Here is an 18,233-nt window from a genome sequence, read left to right as displayed (position 1 = left end):
CGTTGGGAGAGGAACTGGGACTCATACTCCCAGTATTTTGATTTTAATTTCTGTGACACCCTTCTAAATTGATGAGCGGATTTCTGGTTGGTTGAGAACTATACTTGCAACGCATATTTTATAATCATTCTTAACTCGCCGATTTCCGCACGCATCAATTTTTGGCGCCGTTGCCGAGGAGTTGCAATAGAGTGCTAAAGTTATTAATTAGAATTTATTTATTTGCATTTTATTTTATTTTACTACTATGAGCTGCTTGTTTCTTTTGTTAGATGACACGTTCGCTTCCTGATCCAAGCTTGCTAATATTCGATCCTGAGATTGAAAGAACTATTTCACGAATAAGGCAAGCTCGGCGTCAGTTAGTCCTTTCTGAGGGCGGATCTGAAATGTCATTTGAGAAAGAAACCAGCCTCCGTTCTACTGATTTGGTTGTATCATGCGCAGGTAACTTGGCAGCAGCCAAGAGAGTTACTATCCAGGAGGCTGGAGCCCCTGATTTTACAATGCAACCATTTCAAGCGCATCACCCAGCGGTAGCTACAGATTTTGAAATAAAGACCGCATTGTTCAATTTGATGCCCAAGTTTCATGGCTTACCTGCTCAAGAGCCTATCAAGCACCTGAGAGATTTTCAGGTAGCCTGTTCTACTGTCAAGCGTGAGGGTGCAGATGAAACTTCAATTTTGCTGAAAGCTTTCCCGTTTTCTCTTGAGGGAAAGACAAGAGAGTGGTACTATACTCAACCAACAGCAATTGTATCCAACTGGGATACACTGAGAAGAGAATTCTTGGAAAAGTTCTTTCCAGCTGAAGTTACTGATAAACTAAGGAAAGACATTTCCATGATTGTTCAGGATGACTCCGAGACGCTTTATGAATATTGGGAGCGCTTCAATAATCTTCTGGAAGCTTGCCCCCACCATATGATTGACAAGATATTATTACTCGGTTATGTCACACAAGGAATGAGGCCCCAAGATAAGACCACATTGGAAAGTGCTAGTAATGGGTCTATGAAAAAGTACAAGACCATTGATGAGGCATGGCAATTGATCAGCGACTTAGCTGAATCTACTATGAACCATAGGCAGAAACAAGACCGTTCAAAAGCCGTTGCAGAAGTATCCTCTAGCAGAGAGACTACTGCTCTAACTCAGAGTATCTGTGAAATGACCAACTTGTTGAAGCAGATGCAATTGAACCAACAACAAGTTCAGTAAGCTCAACCTTCTCTAGCACAGCAAAACCAACAGTTAGTCCCACAGAGAGTTTGTGGAATCTGTGCTGATTATAGCCATTATACTGATGAATGTCCGCAGCTCCAGCAGGAAGACAACACCGTGACAGCCACACATAACTTCTATGACCGCCCTAACCAAGGGTACAATCAAGGTGGCAATTACAACCACGGATGGCAAGACAATTTTAACCAGAATTGGAGGGACAACAACAACAACAGGCAGCAGAATCAGAATCAGCCTTACAGAGTACCTCACCTAAGGCAATCCCAAGGACCATAGAATACCCAACAGCAGACCTCTCAATTTACCCATCCTTCTTCATCTGCCAATGATGACTTACTACAATCTATTGATCGAAGACAGCAGACCATGGAAAATAGCATTAATGTCACCCTAAATGGTCTGAACACTACTTTGCAAGTTCTTGTCTCACAGATTGGTTCAATGAATAACTCCAATAATCAACCTTTGAGCTCCAGTGGTATTCCATCTCAACCATTACCCAATCCCAAGGGTGGTATTAATGCTATCACCCTGAGGTCCGGAACCACACTGCAGGAGAGGAACTAGAAGGAGCCAAACCCACTAGAACACGCCTCAGCTGAAGAGGTAGTGGAGATAGAAGATGTTGAAGAAGAAGAGGACATACAGGATGTGGCTGAAGAAGAAGAAGTGCAACCACAGGAGGAAGCACTAAAAGGCACAGACACTGCAGAAAACGCCACTCCCATCCCATTTTCACAACTTGCAAGGAAGCCCAGGAAGCAGCTGGAACCTGATCCAAAAATGGTAGAGATATTCAAAAAGGTTGAGGTAACTGTTCCTCTATTTGATGTTATTCAACAGGTACCTAAATATGCAAAGTTTCTAAAAGATTTATGTATACATAAGGACAAAATTAATGAATTAGAAACTATTCCTTTAGGAAGTTCCATATCTGCTTTAATGGGAGGTTTACCTGAAAAGTGTAATGACCCAGGTCCTTGTATAGTTAATTGTACTATTGGTGGTGTGATAATTTTTGAATGCATGTGTGATTTAGGAGCATGTGTGAGTATAATGCCTTTGTCTATATATGATGTTTTGAGGCTCCCTCCCTTAAAAAGGTCGGCAGCTCGTTTTGTGTTAGCAGATAAAAGCATTATTACAGTGGTTGGAGTTGCTGAAGATATACTAGTAGGCATTAAGGGACTCACGTTCCCCACTGATTTTTATATCCTGGAAATGCCCCAAAATGACTCAGACAAGCCATCATCAATCCTACTCGGAAGATCATTCCTGAAGACCTCAAAGTTTAAATTAGATGCTTTTTCAGGAACATACTTTTTTGAAATAGATGGCCGAGTAGTGATCTTCAATCTGAATGGAGTTATGAAGCATCCTCTAGAGGATCACTCTATCCTCAAGTGTGACATTATAGATGAAACCGTGGCTGAAGTTCACCAGGAGGAATTTGAAGAGAAGCACACAGGACAAGGTCCAAGTGTGGGGACATTCTCAGAGGACAATGACAGTGCCTTACCACTGTTACCAGCTCCAGACAACCCATAGCCTGAACATGATCAGAAGTTAGAATTAAAACCCCTTCCTCCACACCTCAAATATGCTTACCTTGAAGACGGGCAGAAGATTCCGGTTATCATTGCAAGGGAACTCAATTGGTGTGCTAAGGAGGCACAAGAAGGCAATTGGTTGGAGTTTGGCAGACATAGTAGGCATCAACCCCCAAGTCTGTGAGCATAGAATATTTTTAGAAGAGGGAGCAAGACCTGTCCGTCAACCCCAGAGAAGACTGAACCCCACTATCCTAGAGGTTGTCAAAAAAGAAGTGACCAGACTACTAGAGGCAGATATCATCTATCCCATCTCAGACAGTGAATGGGTAAGCCCAGTACAAGTGGTGCCAAAGAAGTCTGGAGTCACTGCAGTGAAGAATGAGCATGGAGAGCTCCTGACAACCAGAGTTCAGAACGCCTGGAGGGTCTGCATTGATTACAGACGCCTCAACCAAGCAACTCATAAGGATCACTATCCTCTTCCATTCATTGATCAAATGCTGGATTGCCTGTCAAGTAAATCGCATTATTTTTTTTAGATGGTTACACAGGTTATTTCCAAATTCATATAGCTCTTAAGGATCAGGAAAAGACCACTTTTATATGTCCTTTTGGGACTTATGCTTACAAGAGAATGCCCTTTGGCTTGTGCAATGCACCAGCTACTTTCCAGAGGTGCATGATGAGTCTTTTCTCTGATCTTATTGAGGACTGTATGGAAGTTTTTATGGATGATTTTAGTGTTTATGGTGATTCCTTTAGCCTTTGCTTAGATGGATTATCTAGAGTATTAGATAGATGTGTCAGTACAAACCTGGTGTTAAATTTTGAAAAATGCCACTTTATGGTTAAACAAGGGATTGTACTAGGACATGTTGTGTCTAATACTGGCATCTCTGTAGATCCAGCAAAGGTGGATGTTATTTCTAGTTTACCTTACCCCTCTTCTGTGAGGGAGGTCCGTTCTTTCCTTGGCCATGCAAGTTTTTACAGGATGTTCTTTAAGGACTTCAGTAAGGTAGCACTTCCCTTATCCAGACTACTACAGAAAGATATTGAGTTCGAGTTCAGTGAAAATTGCAAACAAGCGTTTGATAAGCTGAAGACTGCACTGACTCAAGCCCCAATTGTAAGAGGACCAGACTGGAGCCAACCATTTGAGATAATGTGTGATGCTTCCAACCATGCAGTAGCAACAGCACTGGCTCAGCGTGAAGGTAAGGATCTTTTTGTTATTGCTTACGCGTCTAAAACCTTAGATGCCGCTCAGTCGAATTACACTACTACTGAGAAAGAGCTTCTTGCTATTGTTTTCGCTTTGGATAAATTTCGAGCCTATTTACTTGGTACTAAAGTAGTAGTGTATTCGGACCACGCAGCTCTAAAGTATTTATTATCTAAAAAGGAGTCCAAACCAAGGCTTATACGTTGGATACTGCTATTACAAGAATTTGATTTAGAAATTAAGGACAGGAGTGGTAACCAGAATTTAGTGGCAGACCACTTGAGTCGCCTTGAACATATTACAGATGATTCCACTCCTATATCTGATAATTTCCCATTTGATAACCTGCAAGCAGTATCTGAGATAGTCCCTTGGTATGCACCTGTAGCTAATTATCTAGTTAGCCGCACCTTTCCTCCAAACTTTTCTAAGCATCAAAGAGACAAGCTGAAAAGCGAGTCTAAATATTATATATGGGATGACCCATATTTATGGAGATGTGGCGCTGACCAGGTAATAAGACGGTGTGTGCCTCAATCAGAATTCCAGTCTATCTTAGAGGCCTGTCACTCATCTGAGAGTGGAGGACATTTTGGCCCTCAAAGAACTGCTAGAAAAATCTTAGACTGTGGATTCTGATGCCAAGGCATCATAGGCTAGTTTCACTAGCATTTTTCTGTTAGTTTTAGTTGTTTTATGCATTTTCTTGAGCTTAAAGTAACCAAAAATGGTTAAATGAAGAACAAAGCAATGAACCATCCAAACAATATGATTTTGATGCAAATTCCATGAGTTTTAGTTATATTACTTAAATGCTATGAATGGAAGATTTCTCATGAAATTTTGCAAGACTTTGATGCAATTGTTTGGATGATTTCAGGGAAGAAGAGGCTAAGCAAGGAAGCAACAAAATCAATAAAGGAAGCTTGAATATCACATGTGAAGTTTAAGTTCCAGTTTAAGCCTAAACTGGAGCTTAAACGCCAAAATCATGAAGGATAAGAAATGCTGGGATTGAAGTTTAACCTCCAGTTTGACCTCAAACTGGAGGTTAAACGCCAGAATGAGTATGCCACCCAGGGAGGAGTTTCACGTTTAACCTCCAGTTTGACCTCAAACTGGAGGTTAAACGCCAGAACCAGGAAGAGTACCAGGGAGCCATTCCACGTTTAAGCTCCAGTTTGACCTCAAACTGGAGCTTAAACGTGTTCGACAGCTTTTCTCCTCCAGGGTTGCTCTCTCCATTTCCACGTTTAACCTCCAGTTTGACCTCAAACTGGAGGTTAAACGTGTTCGACACCTCCAGGGCTGCCCTTCCTATCTCCACGTTTAAGCTTCAGTTTAACCTTAAACTGAAGCTTAAACGTGTTCGACTACATGACTCTCCAGGGCTACCTTCTTCCATTTCCACGTTTAAGCTTCAGTTTAACCTTAAACTGAAGCTTAAACGTGCTTCTACAAAAGGGCTCACTGGAAGTGTCTGGCGTTTAAGCTGCAGTTTAAGCTTAAACTACAACTTAAATGCCACTCTTGGAAAAGGTTTCTGGGCCAAAAATATTGTGATTTAAGTTAGTCTTTGAGCACAAATATTAACTTAAACTTACTTTGGTATGAAACCCAATTGAATATCATGGTTTATGGGATTGGGCCTGAAGGATTGATGAGTCTGAAATCTCAATTTATTGAGTCATGTGTCATTATTTGATTATCACTAAGTTGGCTCAATAAATGTTACAGGATTTGGATCAACAACCTCATCAAGATTATGGATCATAAACCCAAGGCAAAAGGAAAGCAAGGAGAGGCCTCAAAGCCCAAGAAGCACAACTGAAGCTCAATATAGAAAGTGTATAAATAGGATAGAAGTTAAGTTAGAGAGGACTTTTTTTTTACTTTCACTTTAGCTAGTTTTCCTTTTCTTTGTAATTGAATTCAGAGCTATGATTCACTAAACCCCCTTTCATTGGGTTAGGGAGCTCTATTGTAATTCAATGAATCAATAATAGTTTATCTTCTTCTTCAATCTTTTCTCTTGAATTTTGTTAGAAAGCTTCTCGATCTAATTCCATTGAGTAGTTGTCTTGGGAAAGAAACTACTCATACTTGGAATCCTTCGGAGCCTTGGGAAAGGAATGGAGGATTCATGCTAGAGAAGCTTTCTCACAGTGAATTGGATTGGGGTTTGGATGGATATTGTGACATGTAATCCTACCAAATTGTGGTTCATGAAATTGTGTGGTATAATCAGTGATCAAACATCATCTCTTCTTATGAACATTTAAACCAAGGGATTGGGAATTTGTTCGTTTTTAGAGAGAATTGGTGAGCCAAGGGATTGGGATCCAATCATATAAGATTGCCAAGCAAAATTCAATGAACGCATTGGTTGAGGAAGGGATAAACATGTTTTGATTCGGAGATCTCAATATCTCCTATAACCCAATGAATTCCCCATTTCTGATTTCCACTTTCTCTTTACATTCTGCTACTCAATTCATGCAATCACCCCCATTCCCTTTTAATTTCAGCAATTTAGTTTCTGCTCTTTAATTCATGCAATTTAAGATTCCGCCATTTCAATTTCTTGTCATTTACTTTTCCCGCCAATTTTACATTCTGCAATACTCATCTCAATCTTGATTCCGCTCAACTAGAACACACTTCTAATCCGAATTGCTCACTCAACCAATCCTTGTGGGATTCGACCTCACTCTATTGTGAGTTTTTACTTGACGATAACCGGTGCACTTGCCGGAAGGAATTTTGCCGATCGTGCAATTTCCTAAATCGTAGCATAACTAGTTTATGTGCATCAAGTTTATGGCGCCGTTGCCGGGGATTGGTTTTCGATTGACAATTCTCAAATTGGAAGCTAACTAGATTGAGCAATTTTCTCTTGCTTTGTTAATTCTGTTCAAGATACTTGTTGAATTTTAATTTCTGCACTCGGTTACATGCTTTCCTTCTTTACGCCTTTAAATTCAGGCAACTAACTCACTGACTCACTAACTGTTTGAATTAATTCCTCAATTGATCTAACCATACTCTTCCATTAACCAAGAGTATTTCACTTATTTGTGTTCGAGCTGTGTTCTTGTATGACAGGTAGGAGAGGAGAGACATCAACTCCTCCATATACCGAGCCAGAGAGGACCCTTCATAGACTTAGAAGGGAAGCAAGAGGGAAGAGAGTAGTGGGAGAAGAGGAATCTGAAGGAGAATCTGAGGACAATTTTGAGGAAGCTTTAGATCTCAACATGGATAGAGAAGTTCACAACCATGAGAGAGCTGATGGAAACGATGCCATCCCTGAGAGGAGGGTTCTTAGTTCATACATAAACCCAACCTCTGGGAATTGTGGTAGTAGCATCCAGAAACCACCCATTCAGGCCAACAATTTTGAGCTCAAGCCACAGCTAATATCACTAGTGGAGAATCATTGTTCCTTTGGAGGAAGTGCTAATGAAGACCCAAACCAACATCTCACAAAATTCCTGAGAATTTGTGACACTGTGAAGTCCAATGGAGTCCAGGAAGATGCCTATAAACTGCTTTTGTTCCCATTTTCACTTAGGGACAAAGCAGCTAAGTGGCTGGAATCATTCCCAAGGGGGAGTCTAACAACATGGGATGAGGTGGAAAGCAAGTTTCTGGCACGTTTCTACCCTCCACAAAAGGTCAATAGGCTTCGATCTGAGGTTCAGACTTTTAGACAACAAGATGGTGAAACTCTCTACGAGGCATGGGAGAGATTCAAGGACTTGACAAGGAAATGCCCACCAAACATGTTCCATGATTGGGTGCAATTGCACATCTTCTATGATGGGCTCTCTTATGAATCAAGGAAGGCTGTAGACCATTCATCAGGAGGTTCATTGAACAGGAAAAAGACTGTGGAAGAAGCCATTGAAGTGATCGAGACAGTGGCTGAGAATGAGTACTACTATGCATCAGAAAGGCACAACACTAAGGGAGTCATGGAGCTGAACCATGTTGATACAATTCTAGCCCAAAACAAGGTGTTTGCCAAGCAACTAGCAGAGCTTACCAGGCAATTAGAAACAAAGCAAGTGGCTGCAATACACACACAAGATCAAGAGGAGGTAAGCATTGAAGGAGGTGATTGGGATGAGGCCAACTATGTGGGAAACCAACAAAGGCAATCATATGATCCACACTCCAACACTTACAACCCAGGCTGGAGAAACCACCCAAACTTTGGGTGGGGAAACCAACAAACCCAACCACAAAACCACAAACCTTACAACCACAACCAACAAAACAATTCCACATACCAAAACTCCAACCAAAGATCATACCAAGCCACACAAAACACTTACCCCCAATCATCATATCATGGCCAAAATAATCAACATACCCAACCTAATCCGAACCAACAATTTCAAGATCAATTAAACCGGATAGAAGGAATGCTTGCAACCATGAGCCAAGATATAATTGAATTGAAAGCTTTTAAGGAAGAAGTAAATTCTAACTTGCAAAACCAAGGAGCTGCCATCCAGAAGCTAGAAAATCAAATTTTGTATTTGACTAAGCAAGCCCCTGGGACAAGCGGTTCTCATGCTGCCAAGGCTATAGCAAGGGAAGAATGTAAGGCCATAACCCTCAGAAGTGGAAAGAATCTAAAGGAGATCTCAAGGGAAACCACAGAGGATGAAGCAAAGGAAAATGTGAAAGACAAAGAACAAGGACAATCTTTTACACCGTTTGCAACAAAAGAGAAAGAAAAAGAGGTCCTGAAGCCTTACACACCAAAAGCACCTTATCCTCAACGTTTGATGAAAAGTGAAAAGGATGGCCAATTCTCCAGGTTCTTGGAGATTTTCAAGAAGCTTCAAATCAACATTCCCTTTGCTGAGGCAATAGAGCAAATGCCACTCTATGCAAAATTCTTAAAAGAATTAATGACCAAGAAGAGAAGCTGGAGAAATGAGGAAACTGTGTTGTTAACTGAAGAATGCAGTGCCATCATTCAGCACAAATTGCCTCAGAAATTGAAGGACCCAGGCAGTTTCCAAATCCCCTGCATCATAGGAGAAGTCATGGTGGAGAAGGCCTTGTGTGACTTAGGGGCCAGCATCAATTTGATGTCGCTAACAATGATGAGAAGAATGAAGATTGAGGAAGCCAAACCAACAAGAATGGCCCTCCAATTGGCAGATCGAACTTTTAAATTCCCTCATGGGATAGTTGAGGATTTGTTGGTGAAAGTGGGAGAATTTATATTTCCTGCTGATTTTGTGGTGTTAGATATGGAGGAAGAAGCCAAAGCTTCAATAATTCTGGGAAGACCCTTCCTAGCTACTGCTGGAGCCATCATAGATGTACAAAAGGGTGAACTCACTCTTAGACTACATGATGATAAATTGGTGTTTAATGTATTCAAGGCAATGAGCTATCCATCAGAATCACTAAGGGAATGCATGAGGGTTGATGTAGTGGACATTGCAGTACAAGAAACTTTTGAGGAAACAATAAAGGAAGTGGCAGAGGAGGAGTTCACCAAGGATATTGAAGTTAGTGATATCAAGGGTGCTGAAACAACCATGCTAAGCATGCCAGAGAAAGTGAAAGAAGAAAAGGAAGCACCAAAACCTGAGCTCAAAGCATTGCCCCCTAATCTCAAGTATGCATACTTGGGTAGTGATGAGAGTCACCCTGTTATCATTAGCTCGGCCTTGAGCCAAGAACAGGAAGAAGAATTGATCAAGGTGCTGCAAACTCATCAAGATGCCATTGGATGGACCCTAGCTGATTTGAAGGGGATAAGTTCATCCATATGCATGCATAAAATCTTGTTAGAAGAGGATGCTAGACCCTCCATTCAAGCTCAGAGAAGATTGAATCCCGTCATGAAAGAAGTGGTACAAAAGGAAGTCAGGAAGTTATGGCAGGCAGGGGTAATCTACCCCATTTCTGATAGCCCATGGGTTAGTCCCATCCATGTAGTTCCCAAGAAAGGTGGCATAACTGTGGTGCCAAATGAGAAGAACGAACTCATACCCACAAGAACCGTTACTGGGTGGAGGATGTGCATAGACTACAGGAAGCTCAATGAAGCCACCAGAAAAGATCATTTCCCACTCCCATTCATGGATCAGATGCTTGAAAGGCTTGCCGGACATGCTTACTATTGCTTCTTGGATGGATATTCAGGCTACAACCAAATAGTAGTTGATCCTAGTGATCAAGAGAAAACATCATTTGTTTGTCCATATGGAGTTTTTGCTTATAGACGCATGCCCTTTGGATTGTGCAATGCACCTGCCACTTTCCAAAGATGCATGCTGTCCATCTTTTCGGACATGATTGAAAAATTTATTGAGGTCTTCATGGACGATTTTTCTGTGTTTGGGGATTCTTTTCCCAGCTGCCTACACCACCTTGCCTTGGTGCTTAAGAGGTGCCAAGAGACTAACCTAGTATTAAATTGGGAAAAGTGTCATTTCATGGTCACAGAAGGAATAGTCCTTGGCCACAAAATCTCTAATAGAGGCATGGAGGTGGACAGAGCTAAGGTGGAAATCATTGAAAAACTACCTCCACCAAGTAATGTCAAGGCAGTTAGGAGCTTTTTGGGACACGCTGGTTTTTACAGAAGGTTTATTAGAGACTTTTCTAAAATAGCCAAACCTTTGAGTAACTTGCTTGTCTCTGATACACCCTTTGTATTTGATAAAAATTGCATGCTAGCCTATGAACTTTTGAAGCAAAAACTTTCCTCTGCACCTATCATTGCCCCACCTGATTGGAACTTACCTTTTGAGCTGGTGTGTGATGCATCAGACCTTGCTATTGGGGCAGTGTTAGGACAAAGGAAAGACAATTTGGTACATGTGATTTATTATGCCAGTAAAGTCTTGAATGCTAACCAAAGGAATTACACAACCACTGAAAAAGAACTCTTGGCAATAGTCTTTGCATTTGAAAAATTTAGATCTTATCTCATTGGATCTAAAGTCATTGTCTTCACTGATCATTCAGCTTTAAAATATTTACTTGCTAAACAAGAATCTAAACCGAGACTTATTAGATGGGTTCTTTTGTTGCAGGAATTTGACATTGAAATCAAAGACAAGAAGGGTGTAGAGAACAAGGTGGCCGATCATTTATCAAGGATACCATGTGAAGAAGGAAGCACACAAAACACACATGTAAATGAGTGCTTTCCTGATGAACAACTCATGGTAATTCACAAAGCACCCTGGTTTGCAGACATAGCAAACTTCAAGGCCACTGGGAGTTTACCTTTGGAATTTAACAAACATCAAAGGAAGAAATTGGTAAATGATGCCAAATACTTCATCTGGGACGAACCATACTTGTTCAAAAAATGTTCCGATGGCATACTCAGAAGATGCATATCCGAGGAAGAAGGAAGGGAAGTTTTATGGGACTGCCATGGCTCCACTTATGGAGGGCACTTTGCAGGAGAAAGAACAGCAGCTAAGGTGTTGCAGTGTGGTTTTTATTGGCCCACTATCTTCAAAGATGCAAAAGAATTAGTGAAGCACTGCCATGAATGCCAGAAAGCTGGGAACCTGCCAAGAAGAAATGAAATGCCACAACAATTCATTCTGGAACTTGAATTGTTTGATGTATGGGGGATAGATTTCATGGGACCATTTCCCTCCTCATACTCAAATAATTACATTCTTGTGGCAGTAGACTATGTCTCTAAATGGGTTGAAGCAATAGCAACTCCAACCAATGATAATAAGGTAGTCATGAACTTCCTCAGAAAACACATTTTTTGCCGTTTTGGGGTTCCAAGAGCAATCATCAGTGATGGAGGAAGCCACTTCTGCAACAAACCATTAGAGGCATTGCTCCTAAAATATGGAGTCAAACACAGGGTAGCCACACCATACCATCCACAGACAAGTGGGCAAGCCGAAATATCTAACAGAGAACTCAAAAGAATCCTGGAAAAAACTGTGGGGACTTCAAGGAAGGACTGGTCGATTAAGCTAGATGATGCTCTTTGGGCATACAGGACAGCTTTCAAAACACCAATTGGAATGTCTCCTTACCAACTAGTATATGGAAAAGCTTGCCATCTTCCACTGGAGTTGGAGCACAAGGCATACTGGGCCTTGAAACTTCTGAACTTGGACAACAAAGCCGCTGGAGAAAGAAGGATGTTGCAAATTCAAGAGTTGGAAGAATTCAGAGCGGAAGCTTATGAGAATGCCAAGATTTACAAAGAAAGAACAAAGAAGAAGCATGACAGCAACATAGCCCCAAGGAAATTTGAAGAAGGGCAAAAAGTATTGCTCTACAATTCTAGGCTGAAGCTATTTCCAGGGAAGCTAAAATCAAGGTGGTCTGGACCATTCCTTGTCACCATGGTCTCCAATTATGGACAAGTAGAAATCATGGAAGAAAAGTCACAACGAACCTTCATTGTTAACGGTCAAAGACTCAAACATTACTTGGGAGATGTGGAGGAGAAGGACAAAGTTAAATATCACCTCAACTGAGGAAGCTGACCGTCAAGCTAATGACGTTAAAGAAGCGCTTGTTGGGAGGCAACCCAACCTGAGGTAATACCTTGTTGCTATTTCTTTTATTTGTTTTAATAAAAAGGGTGAAGTAGTTTCTGTGCATTGCAAAGAATTAAGTTTGGTGTTTCACACCAAACAATGAATTCATGGATCAATAATTCAAAGGGGAATGTGTGACTCTAAGTTTGGTGTTCCACCATAAAGATCAACTGAACACAACAACCTTTGAATTATATGAAAGGAACAACTATTCTAAGCAGTCACAGAAATGCTTAAAACCCTTAGTAGCAACATCATTCCAAGATAACTCAAGGATTCAAAAGAACAGAGAAGTAAGTGGGAGATTAAGTTTGGTGTTCACACACCAACCTAAGAATCCGATACTTACCCACACATAGTTGAGCTAACCACTCAAGTGCTTGAGAAGCAAGCAACTTCATTACTCTTTGCAGGAAAGGAAACAAGAACCTTAAAGCATGAAGCAACATTTAGGAAGAAGAAGGAGAAATCAAATTGTTTCCTGACAACAAAGAGAAAACAAGGAATTTCATAAGGTGGTATTGTTCCTTGATAATTCTTTAAAAAGGGCAAACAAAAGCATGCGTGTTCTGGTTTAAACTGTAAATGTTGAATCTTTCTGGAATGTGTAGTTTTTTTTTTTAGTATGTGTGTGTTAATTGCTTTGAATAAAGTGAATGCCTGGATGTTTGGATACGACTTCACCTTCTTAAACATGTGCGTGCCATGCTTGTTCTGTTTCCAAAACTAAAAGAAAAAGTTTGAACAAAAGTAACTTGGCTAAATTAGTGACAAATCAAGTAGAATTAAGTGGTGGTATGCATGCTTGATTGTTTAGTCAGATCACTGGAATTAGAGTGTAGAATTATCATTTTTTATGTAGAAAGTGAAAATTGTCTATGGATCTTGATGAATACATGTCTTTGGCCATAAAAAAAAAAGAAAGAAAAAAGAAAAAGAAAAAGCCACGGAAAAAGGCAACCAAAAAGCAAAAAAAAAAAAAAAAATGAGAAAATAAGCTAGGTACCAATGGTTTGAACTTCTGAGACAAATGCCTGTGGTGTTTATGTATTAAGGATATGCTTGGATGAATAGGTTCGGAGGAGTGTTTCAACACTTGGTAACTTGGGTTAACTAACCCGGGATTATCAACCAAAAGTCCATTATCAAGAGCAACCTAAATACAAAACATTTAGTCACACAAAGAGGTGCTGGGCACCAATGTCTCAAGAAGAAATGTGAACTAAAATGCCTAAAGTGGATATGTGTAGTGCACTGATAAGAAAAGGAAAATGCCAAAGGCTTGTGCAACACATGACACTAAGCAAACAAGGAGCAAAGGAGCTCTTAGAAAAAGAAAAGAAAACAAAGAAGAGAAAAGTGCCAAAGACATAAGAATAACAAGAGGCCATAGCAATGTTTGATGGATGCAATGAAAAAGTGATAATCCTACCTGATAAGTATGAAAAAGTGATGCTGCAACTTTCTGCATAAAACCCTTCTGATGAACTTCAAATGCTTGCTAATATAGCCAATGTAATTGCTTTCTGTTTCATACTTTCTTCTCAAATAACTCAGGACTTGCTTAGGGACAAGCAAGTATTAAGTTTGGTGTTGTGATGCCAAGGCATCATAGGCTAGTTTCACTAGCATTTTTCTGTTAGTTTTAGTTGTTTTATGCATTTTCTTGAGCTTAAAGTAACCAAAAATGGTTAAATGAAGAACAAAGCAATGAACCATCCAAACAATATGATTTTGATGCAAATTCCATGAGTTTTAGTTATATTACTTAAATGCTATGAATGGAAGATTTCTCATGAAATTTTGCAAGACTTTGATGCAATTGTTTGGATGATTTCAGGGAAGAAGAGGCTAAGCAAGGAAGCAACAAAATCAATAAAGGAAGCTTGAATATCACATGTGAAGTTTAAGTTCCAGTTTAAGCCTAAACTGGAGCTTAAACGCCAAAATCATGAAGGATAAGAAATGCTGGGATTGAAGTTTAACCTCCAGTTTGACCTCAAACTGGAGGTTAAACGCCAGAATGAGTATGCCACCCAGGGAGGAGTTCCACGTTTAACCTCCAGTTTGACCTCAAACTGGAGGTTAAACGCCAGAACCAGGAAGAGTACCAGGGAGCCATTCCACGTTTAAGCTCCAGTTTGACCTCAAACTGGAGCTTAAACGTGTTCAACAGCTTTTCTCCTCCAGGGTTGCTCTCTCCATTTCCACGTTTAACCTCCAGTTTGACCTCAAACTGGAGGTTAAACGTGTTCGACACCTCCAGGGCTACCATTCTAAGCTTCCACGTTTAACCTCCAGTTTGACCTCAAACTGGAGGTTAAACGTGTTCGACCTCCAGTATGCCTCCACCCTTTTCCACGTTTAACCTCCAGTTTAACCTTAAACTGGAGGTTAAACGTGTTCGACCTCCAGGGCTGCCCTTCCTATCTCCACGTTTAAGCTTCAGTTTAACCTTAAACTGAAGCTTAAACGTGTTCGACTACATGACTCTCCAGGGCTACCTTCTTCCATTTCCACGTTTAAGCTTCAGTTTAACCTTAAACTGAAGCTTAAACGTGCTTCTACAAAAGGCCTCACTGGAAGTGTCTGGCGTTTAAGCTGCAGTTTAAGCTTAAACTACAACTTAAACGCCACTCTTGGAAAAGGTTTCTGGGCCAAAAATATTGTGATTTAAGTTAGTCTTTGAGCACAAATATTAACTTAAACTTACTTTGGTATGAAACCCAATTGAATATCATGGTTTATGGGATTGGGCCTGAAGGATTGATGAGTCTGAAATCTCAATTTATTGAGTCATGTGTCATTATTTGATTATCACTAAGTTGGCTCAATAAATGTTACAGGATTTGGATCAACAACCTCATCAAGATTATGGATCATAAACCCAAGGCAAAAGGAAAGCAAGGAGAGGCCTCAAAGCCCAAGAAGCACAACTGAAGCTCAATATAGAAAGTGTATAAATAGGATAGAAGTTAAGTTAGAGAGGACTTTTTTTTTACTTTCACTTTAGCTAGTTTTCCTTTTCTTTGTAATTGAATTCAGAGCTATGATTCACTAAACCCCCTTTCATTGGGTTAGGGAGCTCTATTGTAATTCAATGAATCAATAATAGTTTATCTTCTTCTTCAATCTTTTCTCTTGAATTTTGTTAGAAAGCTTCTCGATCTAATTCCATTGAGTAGTTGTCTTGGGAAAGAAACTACTCATACTTGGAATCCTTCGGAGCCTTGGGAAAGGAATGGAGGATTCATGCTAGAGAAGCTTTCTCACAGTGAATTGGATTGGGGTTTGGATGGATATTGTGACATGTAATCCTACCAAATTGTGGTTCATGAAATTGTGTGGTATAATCAGTGATCAAGCATCATCTCTTCTTATGAACATTTAAACCAAGGGATTGGGAATTTGTTCGTTTTTAGAGAGAATTGGTGAGCCAAGGGATTGGGATCCAATCATATAAGATTGCCAAGCAAAATTCAATGAACGCATTGGTTGAGGAAGGGATAAACATGTTTTGATTCGGAGATCTCAATATCTCCTATAACCCAATGAATTCCCCATTTCTGATTTCCACTTTCTCTTTACATTCTGCTACTCAATTCATGCAATCACCCCCATTCCCTTTTAATTTCAGCAATTTAGTTTCTGCTCTTTAATTCATGCAATTTAAGATTCCGCCATTTCAATTTCTTGTCATTTACTTTTCCCGCCAATTTTACATTCTGCAATACTCATCTCAATCTTGATTCCGCTCAACTAGAACACACTTCTAATCCGAATTGCTCACTCAACCAATCCTTGTGGGATTCGACCTCACTCTATTGTGAGTTTTTACTTGACGATAACCGGTGCACTTGCCGGAAGGAATTTTGCCGATCGTGCAATTTCCTAAATCGTAGCATAACTAGTTTATGTGCATCAGATTCTGGTGGCCTACTCTTTTTAGAGACGCTGCTGAATTTTGTAAATCTTGTTTCCCATGCCAAACATTTGGTAATATATCCAGGAGGGATGAGATGCCTCAACAGATTATGCTTTTCTGTGAAATTTTTTATGTTTGGGGCATTGACTTCATGGGTCCATTTCCAAATTCTAATGGTTATTTTTATATTTTGTTAGCTGTGGATTATGTTTCCAAATGGGTAGAAGCAATTCCTACCCACACTGATGATGCTAACACTGTTGTTTCCTTTGTGAGAAACCATATTATCTGTCGCTTTGGATCACCACGAGCAATCGTGAGCGATCAAGGCACCCATTTTTGTAACAGGAGACTAACAGGACTAATGAAGAAGCATGGGATAATTCATAAAGTTGCAACAGCCTACCATCCTCAGACTAATGGGCAAGCTGAGGTGTCAAATAGAGAGATAAAGCGTATCTTGCAGAAGATAGTCAAACCTCATAGAAGAGACTGGAGCACCAGGCTACAAGATGCACTCTGGGCATACAGAACAGCATACAAAACACCCATTGGGATGAGTCCTTTCCGCTTAGTTTATGAAAAAGCTTGTCATCTCCCTGTTGAAATAGAGCATAAAGCCTTTTGGGCAGTAAAGAAATGCAACATGGGAATTGGAAAAGCCGGAGCTGAAAGGAAGTTGCAACTGCAGGAACTGGAAAGCCTTCGCTTAGAAGCTTATGAGAACTCAAGACTATACAAGGAGAAGATGAAGGCTGTACATGATCAGCACATCAAGAGAAAAGAGTTCCAACCTGGGGACTTAGTCCTCCTTTATAAATCTCGACTAAGGCTCATGCCAGGCAAGTTGAGATCAAGATGGGAAGGTCCATACAGAGTAGAGAAGGCCGAACCGTACGGAGTTTATAACCTAAGTCATCCTTCAAGCTATGAACCTATCAAAGTTAATGGACATCGTTTAAAGCTGTACCATGGCGAGAAGCTGAAGAAAAACAAGGAGCTTGAGATCTTCCTCTTGGAAGATCCCCACATAGCCGAAGATTGAGCTAGTGGAGCGTCCAACTTACGGACGTTAAAGCAAAGTGCTAGGTGGGAGACAACCCACCATGGTATGATCGTTCTTTTCCTTATTTTTAATTTTCTTATTCAATAACTCTTCTATTCATTAGTCCATTTCGTGCATCTGCATTCACATATTTAAAAAAAAAAATCACGCGACGCGACTGCCTTATTGACGCGTCTGCATCACAGGGAGCTGGGAGACAATAATAATATGAACAGAGAGTTACGCAGGAGCAGGGCTGGAGGCGTGCCAATGGCACAAATCATCCCACGCGACCGCGTCATATGGGAATAATGGCCTCCCACGCCACCGCATGCCCCACGCGGCCGCGTGACCTGGATTTCGACGTAATAAGGGTGCACAGCTGAAAGTTGTGCTAGAGTGGTGCTGGACTGGCGCTGGACGCGCAGTCCCTCTCACGCGATCGCGTGCCCCACGCGACCGTGTCGTATCCCACTAATTGACCACTCATGCGATCGCATGCCCCATGCGATCGCGTCACCCAAAATTTGGCACTAATATGATTTTTAACAAAGAGTTGTGCGAGTGCGAGGCTACCCTCGCGCCATTAGCCTAAAACGGGTCACGCGACCGCGTGACCGACGCGATCGCGTCATTGAGTTTAAGCGCAAGTCGCGCGACTGCGTGCCCCA

At 40.8% G+C, this 18,233-nt stretch overlaps 1 non-coding gene across 1 annotated transcript; it reads right to left on the bottom strand.

The window, feature by feature from the left end:
• Window positions 1-7,708: 7,708 nt before the first annotated feature.
• On the bottom strand, window positions 7,709-7,812 carry LOC148581280 (small nucleolar RNA R71). The gene has a single exon (XR_015899331.1). It is a non-coding gene; the product is annotated as a small nucleolar RNA R71 (small nucleolar RNA).
• Window positions 7,813-18,233: the final 10,421 nt, after the last annotated feature.

Source organism: Arachis ipaensis, chromosome B10, assembly GCF_059453495.1.
Source record: "Arachis ipaensis isolate K30076 ecotype BB chromosome B10, ASM5945349v1, whole genome shotgun sequence".
In the NCBI taxonomy this organism is placed as follows: Eukaryota; Viridiplantae; Streptophyta; class Magnoliopsida; order Fabales; family Fabaceae; genus Arachis; species Arachis ipaensis.
Note: the sequence above shows the minus strand (reverse complement) of the source record. Positions and strands in the feature narration are given on the sequence as shown.